This window comes from Tursiops truncatus, chromosome 12 (genome assembly GCF_011762595.2).
Source record: "Tursiops truncatus isolate mTurTru1 chromosome 12, mTurTru1.mat.Y, whole genome shotgun sequence".
Classification (NCBI taxonomy): domain Eukaryota; kingdom Metazoa; phylum Chordata; class Mammalia; order Artiodactyla; family Delphinidae; genus Tursiops; species Tursiops truncatus.
This window is the reverse complement of record NC_047045.1, coordinates 48,631,169-48,645,503: the sequence shown is the minus strand read 5'-3', so window position 1 is coordinate 48,645,503 and position 14,335 is coordinate 48,631,169. Positions and strand designations below refer to the sequence as shown.

The 14,335-nt window shown below is 37.0% G+C and overlaps 1 non-coding gene across 1 annotated transcript; it reads right to left on the bottom strand.

Annotated features, from left to right (window-relative positions):
• Positions 1-14,057: 14,057 nt before the first annotated feature.
• On the bottom strand, positions 14,058-14,119 carry LOC117307572 (U7 small nuclear RNA). The gene has a single exon (XR_004521339.1). It is a non-coding gene; the product is annotated as a U7 small nuclear RNA (small nuclear RNA).
• Between the last annotated feature and the right edge of the window lie 216 nt (positions 14,120-14,335).

Below are 14,335 nucleotides of genomic sequence, written 5' to 3'. Positions count from 1 at the left end.
TCTTTCAGCAGAAACTCTGCAAGCCAGAAGGCACTGGCAGGACATATTTAAAGTGATTAAGGAGAAAAACCCACAACCAAGATTACTCTACCCAGCAAGAATCTCATTCAGATTTGATGGAGAAATTAAAACCTTTACAGACAAGCAAAAGCTGAGAGAGGTCAGCACCACCAAACCAGCTTTATAACAACTGCTAAATGAACTTCTCTAGGCAAGAAACACAAGAGAAGGAAAAGACCTACAATAACGAACCCAAAACAATTAAGAAAATGGGAATAGGAATATACATATCGATCATTACCTTACATGTAAATAGACTAAATGCTCCCACCAAAAGACACAGATTGGCTGAATGGATTCAAAAACAAGACCCATATATTTGCTGTCTACAAGAGACCCACTTCAGACCTAGAGACATATACAGACTGAAAGTGAGGGGATGGAAAAAGATATTTCATGCAAATGGAAACCAAAAGAAAGCTGGAGTAGCAATTCTCATTTCAGACAAAATAGACTTTAAAATAAAGACTATTAGAAGAGACAAAGAAGGACACTACATAATGATCAAGGGATCAATCCAAGAAGAAGATATAACAATTGTAAATATTTATGCACCCAACATAGGAGCATCTCAATACATAAGGCAAATACTAACAGCCATAAAAGGGGAAATCGACAGTAACACATTCATAGTAGGACACTTTAACAACCCACTTTCACCAATGGACAGATCATCCAAAATGAAAATAAAGAAGGAAACACAAGTTTTAAATGATACATTAAACAAGATGGACTTAATTGATATTTATAGGACATTCCATCCAGAAACAACAGAATACACATTTCTCTCAAGTGCTCATGGAACATTCTCCAGGACAGATCATATCTTGGGTCACAAATCAAGCTTGGTAAATTTAAGAAAATTGAAATTGTATCAAGTATCTTTTCCAACCACAACGCCATGACACTAGATATCAATTACAGGAAAAGATCTGTAAAAAATACAAACACATGGCGGCTAAACAATACAGTACTTAATAACAAAGTGATCACTGAAGAAATCAAAGAGGAAATAAAAAAATACCTAGAAACAAATGACAATGGAGACAGACGACCCAAAACCTATGGGATGCAGCAAAAGCAGTTCTAAGAGGGAAGTTTATAGCAATACAAGCTCACCTTAAGAAACAGGAAACATCTTGAATAAACAACCTAACCTTGCACCTAAAGCAATTAGAGAAAGAAGAACAAAAAAACCCAAAAGTCAGCAGAAGGAAAGAAATCATAAAAATCAGATCAGAAATAAATGAAAAAGAAATGAAGGAAACAATAGCAAAGATCAATAAAACTAAAAGCTGGTTCTTTGAGAAGACAAACAAAATAGATAAACCGTTAGCCAGATTCATCAAGAAAAAAAGGGAGAAGACTCAAATCAATAGAATTAGAAATGAAAAAGGAGAAGTAACAACTGACACTGCAGAAATACAAAAGATCATGAGAGATTACTACAAGCAACTCTATGCCAATAAGATGGACAACCTGGAAGAAATGGACAAATTCTTAGAAAGGCACAACCTGCCAAGACTGAATCAGGAAGAAATAGAAAATATGAACAGACCAATCACAAGCACTGAAATTGAAACTGTGATTAAAAATCATCCAAGAAACAAAAGCCCAGGACCAGATGGCTTCACAGGTGAATTCTATCAAACATTTAGAGAAGAGCTAACACCTATCCTTCTCAAATTCTTCCAAAATATAGCAGAGGGAGGAACACTCCCAAATTCATTCTATGAGGCCACCATCACCTTGATAACAAAACCAGACAACGATGTCACAAAGAAAGAAAACTACAGGCCAATATCGCTGATGAACATAGATGCAAACATCCTCAACAAAATACTAGCAAACAGAATCCAACAGCACATTAAAAGGATCATACACCATGATCAAGTGGGGTTTATTCTAGGAATGCAAGGATTCTTCAATATACGCAAATCAATCAATGTGATAAACCATAATAACAAATTGAAGGAGAAAAACCACATGATCATCTCAATAGATGCAGAGAAAGCTTTCGACAAAATTCAACACCGATTTATGATAAAAACCCTGCAGAAAGTAGGCATAGAGGGAACTTACCTCAACATAATAAAGGCCATATATCACAAACCCACAGCCAACATCATCCTCAATGGTGAGAAACGGAAAGCATTTCCACTTAGATGAGGAACAAAACAAGGTTGCCCACTCTCACCACTCTTATTCAACATAGTTTTGGAAGTTTTAGCCACAGAAATCAGACAAGAAAAGGAAATAAAAGGAATCCAAATCAGAAAAGAAGAAGTAAAGCTGTCACTGTTTGCAGATGACATGATACTATACATAGAGAATCCTAAAGATGCTACCAGAAAACTACTAGAGCTAATCAATGAATTTGGTAAAGGGGCAGGATACAAAATTAATGCACAGAAATCTCTTGCATTCCTATACACTAACGATGAAAAATCTGAAAGTGAAATCAAGAAAACACTCCCATTTACCATTGCAACAAAAAGAATAAAATATCTAGGAATAAACCTACCTAAGGAGACAAAAGACCTGTATGCAGAAAATTATGAGACACTGATGAAAGAAATAAAAGATGACACAAATAGATGGAGAGATATACCATGTTCTTGGATTGGAAGAATCAACATTGTGAAAATGACTCTACTACCCAAAGCAATCTACAGATTCAATGCAATCCCTATGAAACTACCACTGGCATTTTTCACAGAACTAGAATAAAAACTTTCACAATTTGTATGGAAACACAAAAGACCCCGAATAGCCAAAGCAATCTTGAGAACGAAAAACGGAGCTGGAGGAATCAGGCTCCCGGACTTCAGACTCTACTACAAAGCTACAGTAATCAAGACAGTATGGTACTGCCACAAAAACAGAAAGATAGATCAGTGGAACAGGATAGAGAGCCCAGAGATAAACCCACACACATATAGTCACCTTATCTTTGATAAAGGAGGCAGGAATGTACAGTGGAGAAAGGACAGCCTCTTCAATAACTGGTGCTGGGAAAACTGGACAGGTACATGTAAAAGTACGAAATTAGATCACTCCCTAACAGCATACACAGAAATAAGCTCAAAAAGAATTAAAGACCTAAATGTAAGGCCAGAAACTATCAAACTCTTAGAGGAAAACATAGGCAGAACACTCTATGACATAAATCACAGCAAGATCCTTTTTGACCCACCTCCTAGAGAAATGGAAATAAAAACAAAAATAAACAAATGGGACCTAATGAAACTTCAAAGCTTTTGCACAGCAAAGGAAACCATAAACAAGACAAAAAGACAACCCTCAGAATGGGAGAAAATATTTGCAAATGAAGCAACTGACAAAGGATTAATTTCCAAAATTTACAAGCAGCTCATGTAGCTCAATAACAAAAAACCAAACAACCCAATCCAAAAATGGGCAGAAGACCTAAATAGACATTTCTCCAAAGAAGATATACAGACTGCCAACAAACACATGAAAGAATGCTCAACATCATTAATCCTTACAGAAATGCAAATCAAAACTACAATGAGATTATCATCTCACACCAGTCAGAATGGCCATCATCAAAAAATCTAGAAACAATAAATGCTGGAGAGGGTGTGGAGAAAAGGGAACACTCCTGCACTGCTGGTGGGAATGTGAATTGGTACAGCCACTATGGAGAAGAGTATGGAAGTTCCTTAAAAAACTACAAATAGAACTACCATATGACCCAGCAATCCCACTACTGGGCATATACCCTGAGAAAACCATAATTCAAAAAGAGTCATGTACCAAAATGTTCATTGCAGCTCTATTTACAATAGCCCGGAGATGGAAACAACCTAAGTGTCCATCATCGAATGAATGGATAAAGAAGATGTGGCACATATATATGATGGAATATTACTCAGCCATAAAAAGAAACGAAATTGAGCTATTTGTAATGAGGTGGATAGACCTAGAGTCTGTCATACAGAGTGAAGTAAGTCAGAAAGAGAAAGACAAATACCGTATGCTAACACATATATACGGAATTTAAGAAAAAAAAAATGTCATGAAGAACCTAGGGGTAAGACAGGAATGAAGACACAGACCTACTAGAGAATGGGCTTGAGGATATGGGGAGGGGGAAGGGTAAGCTGTGACAAAGCGAGAGAGAGGCATGGACATATATACACTACCAAACGTAAGGTAGATAGCTAGTGGGAAGCAGCTGCATAGCACAGGGATATCAACTCGGTGTTTTGTGACCGCCGGGAGGGGTGGGATAGTGAGGGTGGGAGGGAGGGAGATGCAAGAGGGAAGAGATATGGGAACACATGTATATGTATAACTGATTCACTTTGTTATAAAGCAGAAACTAACATGCCATTGGAAAGCAATTATACCCCAATAAAGATGTTAAAAAAAAAAAGAAGAAGAGGAAAACAACACAACTGAAGAATGGAAAAGAGATCTGAATAGACATTTCTCCAAGGAAAATATAAAAATGTCCAATAAGCATATGAAAAGATGCTCAATGTCATGAGTCATCAGGGAAAAGCAAGTCAGAAACAGCAATGAGATACCACTTCACACTCACTAGGATGGATATAACAAAAATGATGAACAATAAACAAATGTTGATGAGGATGTGGAGATATTTAAATCCTCAAATATGGAGGAATTGTAAAATTGTGCAGTCACTTTGAAAAACAATTCGGAGTTCCTCAAAATGTTAAACATAGTGTTACCATGTGACCCAGACCAGCCTGAATATATATATTCAACCTCCATGTGTATAACCAAAACAGCTGAAAACTTGTGTCTACAAAAGACCCATACACAAATGTAGCAGCATTATTCATAGTAACAGAAATGGAAATTACCCAAACATCTACAAACTGATAAATGGATAAATACAATGTCTTTATCCATACAATGGAATATTATTTGGCCATAAAAAGGAATGGAGTATTGATGCACGCTACAGCATGGATGAATATTAAAAACATTACGTTATGTGAAAAAAGCCAGTCTCCAAAGGCCACATATTGGATGATCCCATTCATATGAAATGTCTAGCAGAGGCAAATCTATAGAAACAGAAAGTACGTTAGTGGTTGTGAGGGGTTGGAGAGAGAGGGAATGGGGAGTGATAACTAATGGTTACACGGTTTCATTTGTGGGTAATGAAAATGTTCCAAAATAAGATAGTGGTGATGGATGCACAACTTTGCAAACATTCTAAAAGCCACAGAATTACACTCTTTTAAATGGTAAATTTTAAATTATAGGAATTATAGATCAATAAAGCTATTATTTTTTAAAAAGTTAATAATCTAAACATTTCATCTTTGTCAGTCTCTCTAAAGACAGAGAATGAGAGTGAATATAAAAGCATGACTCTACTATATGTTGCCTAAAGGAGACATACTTTAAAATACCCACTCTTTCTAAATATTTAAAAAGTGCAAGCAAATGAATGGAAAAAGAACTACCATGCAGTGAGATGGAGTGGGTATTTTAATATCAGATAAAAGAGACCCCAAGACCAAGTGTATCACCGTGCATTAAAAGGTACATTTCCTGGGCTTCCCTGGTGGCGCAGTGGTTGAGAGTCCGCCTGTTGACGCAGGGGACACAGGTTCGTGCCCCGGTCCAGGAAGATCCCACATGCCGTGGAGCGGCTGGGCCCATGAGCCATGGCCGCTGAGCCTGCGCGTCCGGAGCCTGTGCTCCGCAACGGGAGAGGCCACAACAGTGAGAGGCGCGCGTACCAAAAAAAAAAAAAAAAAAAAAAGGTACATTTCCTAATGATAAAAAAGGGAATTTCTAAGGAACATTTAACAAATATTTCTATCTCAGAATTCGCATTTAGACGTGAGGTGATTACCCCTTGGTCATGCAATTACAAGTTATCCATCTCAAAGTAAGTCTGATTATGTTGATTCTTTTCACAATGAGAGCTAGTTTTTCCAAGTTATATGGTAGGCATTTTCCATAAAGTGGATGAACTAAATTTGTATCTTCTAGGTTTTGTTGAAAATATATTGAAAGCTCATAATAGAAATACTTTAGTAAAAAAAAATTTTTAATGTATTAACATTATTTTAGTTTCCTCATTTTCAATATATGCAGTTTTACAAGCTTTCATACGAGAAATGGTATGAATAATTGTCAACTGACAAGTCTACCTTCTGGTACAACTTCCAGAAATTGAGAAATTGAATGACTCTAGTAGCTGAGTACCAAATATATTTTTAAGTAGATAATTTCCAATTTTTTACTTCCATCAAAGTAAAAATATGGCCCAAGTGTGATATTCAAAAGAGTTAACAAGTAAGACAAGGCATGGGCAGCAGCCTATCTTTTCACTATGAGATTTTCAGCATATAGCTCCTCAGGAGTTCAAGTGCTTGAGTGACTTTGCTATAAATAAAACTCCTATTTCCATCTACCTGTTTATGTGAACAAGTTCTTTCACCATCTCTATAAGAATAAAAAATTAGAATAGCATGTGTGCTTGAATTTCATATTTATCCTAAAATTTTGAACACTGAGGGGCAAAATCCCATTCATGGACTTGCAAAAACCAATTTTCTCCTCTATATTTTAATTAGTTTGTAATCTTTATGTTGTTTCAATCAATTGTGTACTAATAACCCTCATAACGATAACTCAAACCAGAAAATATGTTTTAACATTTAGAGACTTAGAACCATAGGAAATAAAATACATTTCAATTAATATATTTGATTAGAAATGAGAAAATTATACATAACAATATATGCTTAAATAATATAATAATATATATTAATAATAGTATCATATAGGATTAGGATAGTAATATAATAATAGGATTATTATCTGGAACGATTTCACTAATTCCAGAGAATTATTCTAATTTAGGTATATCTTTTAATTTAGATTCTATTAGATACATTGAAAAGAGTGGTGACAGTTTCCTTTTAAAATATCAATAATAATAATCTGCCAGAAAGTACATCCTTTGTAACAGTATAAAATTATGATTTAAAAATTTTAGACATTAACTTACATAGATTCCTCCTCATGACAGGGGTTTGGAAGACAGAATAAGAACCTACTCTTTTCTCAGCTGCAACCCTAGTATCTAAGAACTTTGCAGGGGGAGAAAAGCACGTGGAAATTATATAAAATGAGAAACTGACTACCTGCATCAAAAGCACCCCTCCCTTAGTGACTCTGGATTCCATGACCTGGGTCAGAACACACTTCCTCTGGGCAGTTAGCTCCAATATAGCCAGGAGGAATATAGCATTTGGGACAGAGGGCTAATCTTTTTAAAGGAAAAATATAAGCTTTGCCATCCACTTTCTACAACTCTCCCCCAAAATAACAAATATCACACCCTCTCCTTCCAAGAAAGGAGGAAAAATGATCATTTGGCTACATAAATTGTAAAAGAAAATTTAGTTCTTTTTGTTATTTGGTAATGTGTACATGAAAAGTTTTCCATTAAGAAAAAAAAAAATTGATAGATAAGGAACATTGTCCCGGGTAGCTATCTGGCCCACAACAGAAGTTGCCTCTCCAAACACACGATGCTTCTGCTACACTTCTCTGAAGTCAGAACACATTTCTTGGACTCCATTGCAGCTAGAGCTCCAGACATGTTTAAGTTCCACCAACACTTCTATAATAATTAAAAGGGGGAATTAAGAATGAGGCTGTACCTCTGTGGCTCTCTTGTTTCTACTGGCAAGCACTGTCATGATTTTTGTGTAGTATGTTCCAAATTGCACTCTCTTCCAGATCCTGACGCTGGTCATGGCAACTTTACTGACCATAAGAGAGACAAAAGCTCACCTCTGTGTCACGAGCCCAAAGTTGTCGCTGAAAGCGTAACTTTCTGTTTCTTGTATTTTCTACCTATTCTATAATCAATTTAGAAATTGTAATGACTATAGTTAATCGTTTGTCTTAAACGAGCTGGAGCTGGAGTAGTTTCTGACTGATATGCCTCTGTTGGGCCTGGCCCAACAGCAACAAGCTGCCATTCACAAATTACCTTCCAGATTCCATTCTGCAGGGCATTCTCTTGGGGACTGATTAAAGTTAGGCTGCATCTGAAATCTGCATATTCAGCTCAATCCTTCTCATCAACAGTCCCAGGAGCTCAGCTCTCTCTTCTCAAGGGTAGCAAGGTAACTGCCTTTCCCATTTATAACTGGTGCTTAATCAGAGCCCCCTAATGGTCTTATCTCTGCCTAGCTAGTTTTAAGCCTCCAGACAGGAGTCACCTTTGGTCTCTGTTGTCTTACATTTCTACAACATTTGTCTGAATCACGTTACTATGAACATCACAGTGAAAAGTCTCTTTCCTTCCTGGAAACTGGACTATATGGAAATTACCAGATTATTTAATTAAGTCATCACATTCCTGTTTTGTTCATTTAGATTAAAGCACTATCTCATATCTCTCAAGAAAAGTTTTTACATAGCTTATTCCCTTTCTGAACTTCAGACAAGAATTCCGTGCAGATGTCACAGCTTACCAATTTTCTGTCTCTAATTTCCTCCCCTTCTGAAAAATTTAAGTCCTCTGTTTGCTTTAAATGGTAATTTTATCAACACACACAAGCCAAAGCAATTCCTTTAATTTAGGCTATTTGAGGCGGTGCACAAGGCTCCCAAGAGGAAAGAAAATACATTTTACTTCCCAAAGACTCACTTCCAACCACAGGCAATCAAGGTGAAATTATTTTAAAGCTGCATGTGCTTGAAACTACATCCATCAGAGGATATTAGGTCAACAATCAGGTCCTTAAGACATGTCTATAATTTTCCTAGATCTGCCTATTCACCTGGTAGCATCTGGACTTCTTTCCAACCTACTAGACTCTCATTTTATTCTTTCCAGACTGATTCAGTTTCAAACACACTCATCACATGTTTTCACCTCTTTGTTGGATAACAGTCACTATAAATAGAGCCTACTATGTAAGTCTACTTCACGTCTTCTATTTTCTGGCCACACAATAGCTACCTTCTGTGAGTTCTTCACCACACTCCTTTCCTGTACACTCACCGTTAAATAGTATGCCCTGTTTTCCTGTGAATCTATGGGGATGAAGTCACGGACACCGGAGTTCAGCAGATCTAGTGTCAACTCCCCATTTGAGTTGAGTGACACTGGGCAACTTATTTGACTGTTTAAGGCTTTGATCCTCATCTATAAAGTGGGATTGATATAATACCTACCTTAGTGCTGTATGTTGTCAGAGAAAACAAATGAGATAACATGTAAAACACCTGGCTCAGCGCCTGGTGAAATTAAAGGGAAAAAGATGAGTCTTTTCAAATGTAATTCTCCAGATGTGATTTTATAACTCAGTCTATTGCTCATGACTAATAGAGGACTTGTTTACCCCTAGAGGCACTTTCCCAGATGCTATGTGATTTGTTTCTGGAAACAGTCTACAAATAATCAAAAATAATTTTTTTTTAAATTTTAGGTGATATGCTATGGATTTACTGAAATTTAATGCCATAATTATACAGGTAGTAGAGGTGTCATTGAACCTTGCTCAGCCCTGCCCCTCTCAATCCTGCCTTTTCTCCGTCATTTCATCTGCTCTCTCACACAGCACTCCTCCAGCAATATTCCTCCCCAGGTTAATTCAGGACAGGAGTTACATCTGCTAAGTCTTTGTATAATGAAAGTATGTATAAAAGCTTTTCTTCCCTATTCCAACCTCAAAATGCCCAATGCACTTAACACATTGTTTTCTACAGTATTATTCTCTAAACAAATCTCGTTTGTCCTAAATTCTTAAATGCAAGTGACCTGCTCAAAATCTAAAACAAAAATAAGCGTGTAACCAGAAATTGTCATTTCAATCAGTTTTGGAATTGGGGATGTTTCCCTATAATTTAGGTCTGTGATTCAGACTGAGGGTGTAGGACAAGGGGTTGGCAATGTCTCTAACTCACTCAGGAATCTGCAAGTTGCTTGCCTGCTTTTATCCATCACTAGGGTTTGAAGCAAGACTCATCATCTTTAAGGTGAAGCAAATTTAGATGGAGAATTGATACAGGGTAGAATTCAACTTATTTTGTCTCTAAACAAAAGAGGCTACACTTTCTATTTGGTCAGCTGTAGATTAAATGTTATTAAGGTGCAGGGGTCACATACCAAATTTAATTTGCTTCCACAAGAAGATCCACACACAAAGAACTGTACTTAACTACTAAAAATACTGTAACAAGAAAATTTAAATGACTTTTTATATTTCAGTGTACTTAGGAAGAGTATTTTGATAGTAAATATTTTAAAACTTGTTGTAAAGAAGTAACTGCAGTTTGTGAAAACTTTATACTGAAGTAAAGAGAAAAAAGCGAACTCAACATTGACCTTCACATTTTTAAGTCAAATTTTCTAATGACATGGAGAATTCAGAAGAAAATTTAAATTGTCCATTATCAAACCACCCAAAAATTTTTCATTTTTATTAACATGTTGATGTGATTTCTCCCATTCTTTTTCTCTGCTCACTTTTGAAAATATTCTCAATGATGTAACAATTAACTTTTATATCTTATTTTTCTACTCATGTATCATTATAAAACACTCTCCATATCATTAAAAACTCTTTGTAAACATAGTTTTAATAATTCCATAATATTATATCTATGTACATAATTCATTTAACCATGACCAGTTAGGCTACTTGCAATAGTTTACTTTTTATACAAATATTTTATGTATTCAACTTTGTTAAAATTTGTGGTTATTCCCTCAGTATAGCATTAGAAAAGTAATACATTTTACCATTCTTTTTATTTTGAATTTTATTTATTTTTTATACAGCAGGTAGGTGCTTATTAGCTGATATCCCCTCTCCCCAATACCTTACTCCTCCCTTCTCACCCACCCTTCAATCAGCCATGCAAGCAGTTGCAACCTGTGTATCATTGCCTCAGAGAAATGATCTAAGGGCAGAAAGAAAAAAGCAGTCCTTTGCTGGCTTCTGTGTTTCCATAACTGAGACCCTCACAGCATATACCAGAGATGTGAGAGAAAATATGATCAATAAAGGCAAGGCTTTCTTCTCCCATGTCCCCTTCAGCTAGAGAAAAGGTTTCCCGGTCTTGAGCAAGGGGATACAGCCAGAGGGAAAACAAGGAGAATGTAGGAATGGTGTTTTCCAGAGAGAGGGCACCAGACCTGCTTTCTAGGCAGGTCCTAATAAAGGCTTTTGAGGTCCAAGAGGAGAGAGACAAAAGAGAACAAACTGAGGGAATACAAAGGGGCATAAAGGAATTTTGGGAATGATGGATATGTTTATCATCTGGATTGTGGCAATGGTTTTGTAAGTGTATACATAGAGCAGAAAATATCAAATTGTATACTTTAAACATATGTAATTTATTGTTTGTCAGTTATACTTTAATACATTGATGAGAGACAGAGAGAGAGAGAAAGAGACCTGTGCATCAATTCCAAATAGATCCTCAGGGAGGATACAGAACCCAGAGAATAAATGGCTGCCTGGTGGTATGTCTAGACGAATAGGATCTTAAGTAGCCTGTCAGTTTCCAGTCTCTCTGCGTGGTAAGGGAGACAGAAAATGAACATTCTGTACCGAGAAGTGGCAGAGAAGCAGCAAAGAGAGCTGCCTAGAGTCATGTGGGTAAGGACAAAAGACATTTCCAGGCCAGCATGTGGACTACCGACCAAGCAGCTAATTGAGCAAAGGCCATTTCAGCAGATGCCTGTGTGGATAGATTACAGCAGGGACCCGCGGCACACCCCCTCCCAACCCTACTCTCTAGTCTTGGCTCAGGTTAAACTCTCTGGAACTCTAACACAACCCTGGGGTCCTTCTCTCGGGGGAAGAAGGAGAAATCTCTGAATTCACTGACATTTAGTTTCTGCCACTCTGGCAGAAAAAGGCTTAAAATAGAAACTGGGTAGTTATAGATGAATAGATACTGTTGTCCCTCAGTCTCCAAGAGGGATTGGTTCCAAAACCCCCTGAGGACACCAAAATCTGTGGATATTCAAATCCCTTATACAAATAGTGTAGTATTTGCATATAACCTAGCACATCCTTCCCAACACTTAAATCGTTGCTAGATTACTTACATAATAACTCATACAATGTAAATGCTATGTAAATAGTTGCCTGTGATCACCCAATTCAAGTTTTGCTTTTGGAACTTTTTGGAATTTTTTTTTTTAAATATTTTTGATCCACAGTTGGTTGAATCCACCGATGCAGAACCTGGGGATACAGAGGGTCAACTGTATACATTTCTTGTATATCTCGGTTCCAAATTCCATGACTCCAGGCTGAGACATAGTCCTTCCCTTCCTAGAGCAATATTGGAAATCCGAAGAGTATGAATGAGAATGTAAGAACAAGGGTAGGTGCTATGACAACACTGCACGACTATCATCTAGTTTGATATCTAGTACATAATTGTACTTAATACGTATCCGTGGAATATTCCGATGGATGGATGGGCAAACCCAAGTATACAATAAATCGTTGCTAACCATTCAGAGGAGCACATGGTAAGTGCAAAATGAGTGGTTTTAGAAGTAAGTGCAATAAAGAGAGACTGCTAAGGGCTGGAGTCACCGCTGATTTCTTCATAGGAGGAAAAAGAATTGGAGATGTACTTGAAGATTGAGTAGAATTGGTTCAATAAAGAGACAGGATGAGTAGAGAATGTGGGTGGGTAAGCCAGGGTGCAGGGAGGCTAAAGGGGTCACAAACTAAAGTAAATTTGATGCCAATCCAATGTACTTTCATCTGTAGTCTTTTCTAAGCATAGTATGTGGCAGGGATATGATGACAATATTTGATGAATGAAGGATGGCTGGATGGAGTGGAGAAGAATGTTAGGAATAAATTTTTTTTCCCTAGTAAAAAGAATTGGGTTTGAAATCATGAGACAGTTTAGTCTCTACCTAAAGTTTAGTTTTTATTTTTTTAAATGCTCTTAACTTTTATTCTAATAGCAGAGTAGATACTTATGGAAGATTTCACAATATTTGAAATTACGTTTAATCAGCCTTAGACAGTGTTTTTGGTTTTGTTTTTTTAAACCTGGAATCCAAGCCATTGAAGGACTTATTGGGTAAACTCTTTCTAACTCTGCCCACCTAAAAAGAGCTCTAAGTCCATATCATTATTTCAATAGCAGTTCTTCAATAACAGTTAATGTTGTGTTACAATTTACTAATCTCTCTCACATATGTTGTCTCATTTATTCCTCACAATACGACCTCTGAAGTAAATCTCCATTTTTATACATGTTGAAACAGAGACCCAGCAGGCTCACTTCCTTCCCTCCTTCACCAGCCACTAAATGGTGTCAAGCAATAATCAGTACCAAGGCTGCAAATAACAAAGAGTTTTATTTGTGGTCTTAAGAACTGCAATTCAGGAGACACAGATTCCAGTAAGACACAGATTTCAGTAAGACTGAAAGTGTTCTGGGGAAGAGGAAGAGTCAGGGGCTTATAAAGGCAAAAAGTCCCAAGGTTATTAGAGCTGCCCCGTGAAAATGGTGATTGACTCTGACACAAGTCAGGAAGTATTTATCCTTAAGGAATGATGAGTTATTTGGGGGAGGGATACAATAAGCAGATAGGCTACCTTGAGTTATTTTAGGGTAAGGGTCCAATCCATACCTTGAGTTTCTGGCAGACCTTCTGGATGACTTTGTTAGGACAATCAGTGGTCAAAAGGTCAGATTCCTTCCAGGTTGAGCCATGCATAGCTCACACTTCCTCAGCAGCCTCCTGGCTCCATTTTACAGAGCTCTCTTAGAGATACTGACTCCTTTTTTATTTTCCTTCCACAATGGTAACACCTAGACCCACCCCCACGCCTCTCCTCAGCACCATCTTGCTTTGCTACTGTCACCTGAAGTCCGTAAAGAATGAGAAAAAAATGCCAAACTGTTGAACTGTGTACTGAAGGAGAGAATATAATGGTGAGTCAACATTTTGAAGGATTTTTTTCTTCACGAGGGGTTTTCCAGTGCGGACCGGAAAACCTGCTAGACAAATTCTAAAAGAGCTGTCACACTAACATATTGAAGGATTTTAACCCTGACAAAACATTAGTTGTCATTTGAATAAAAAGAAAATCTTTACTCTTTAACTGGAAGGGAAAAGAGTGTTCTTAGCCCAGATACTCCATATTCATTATGTATATTTGGGGGAGCTTCTATATAATCTCCCACAAAGTCTCCCTCCTATTTTAAGTTCTCTCCCTGGAGCTAGAATGCTAGAGAAAAACTGTTA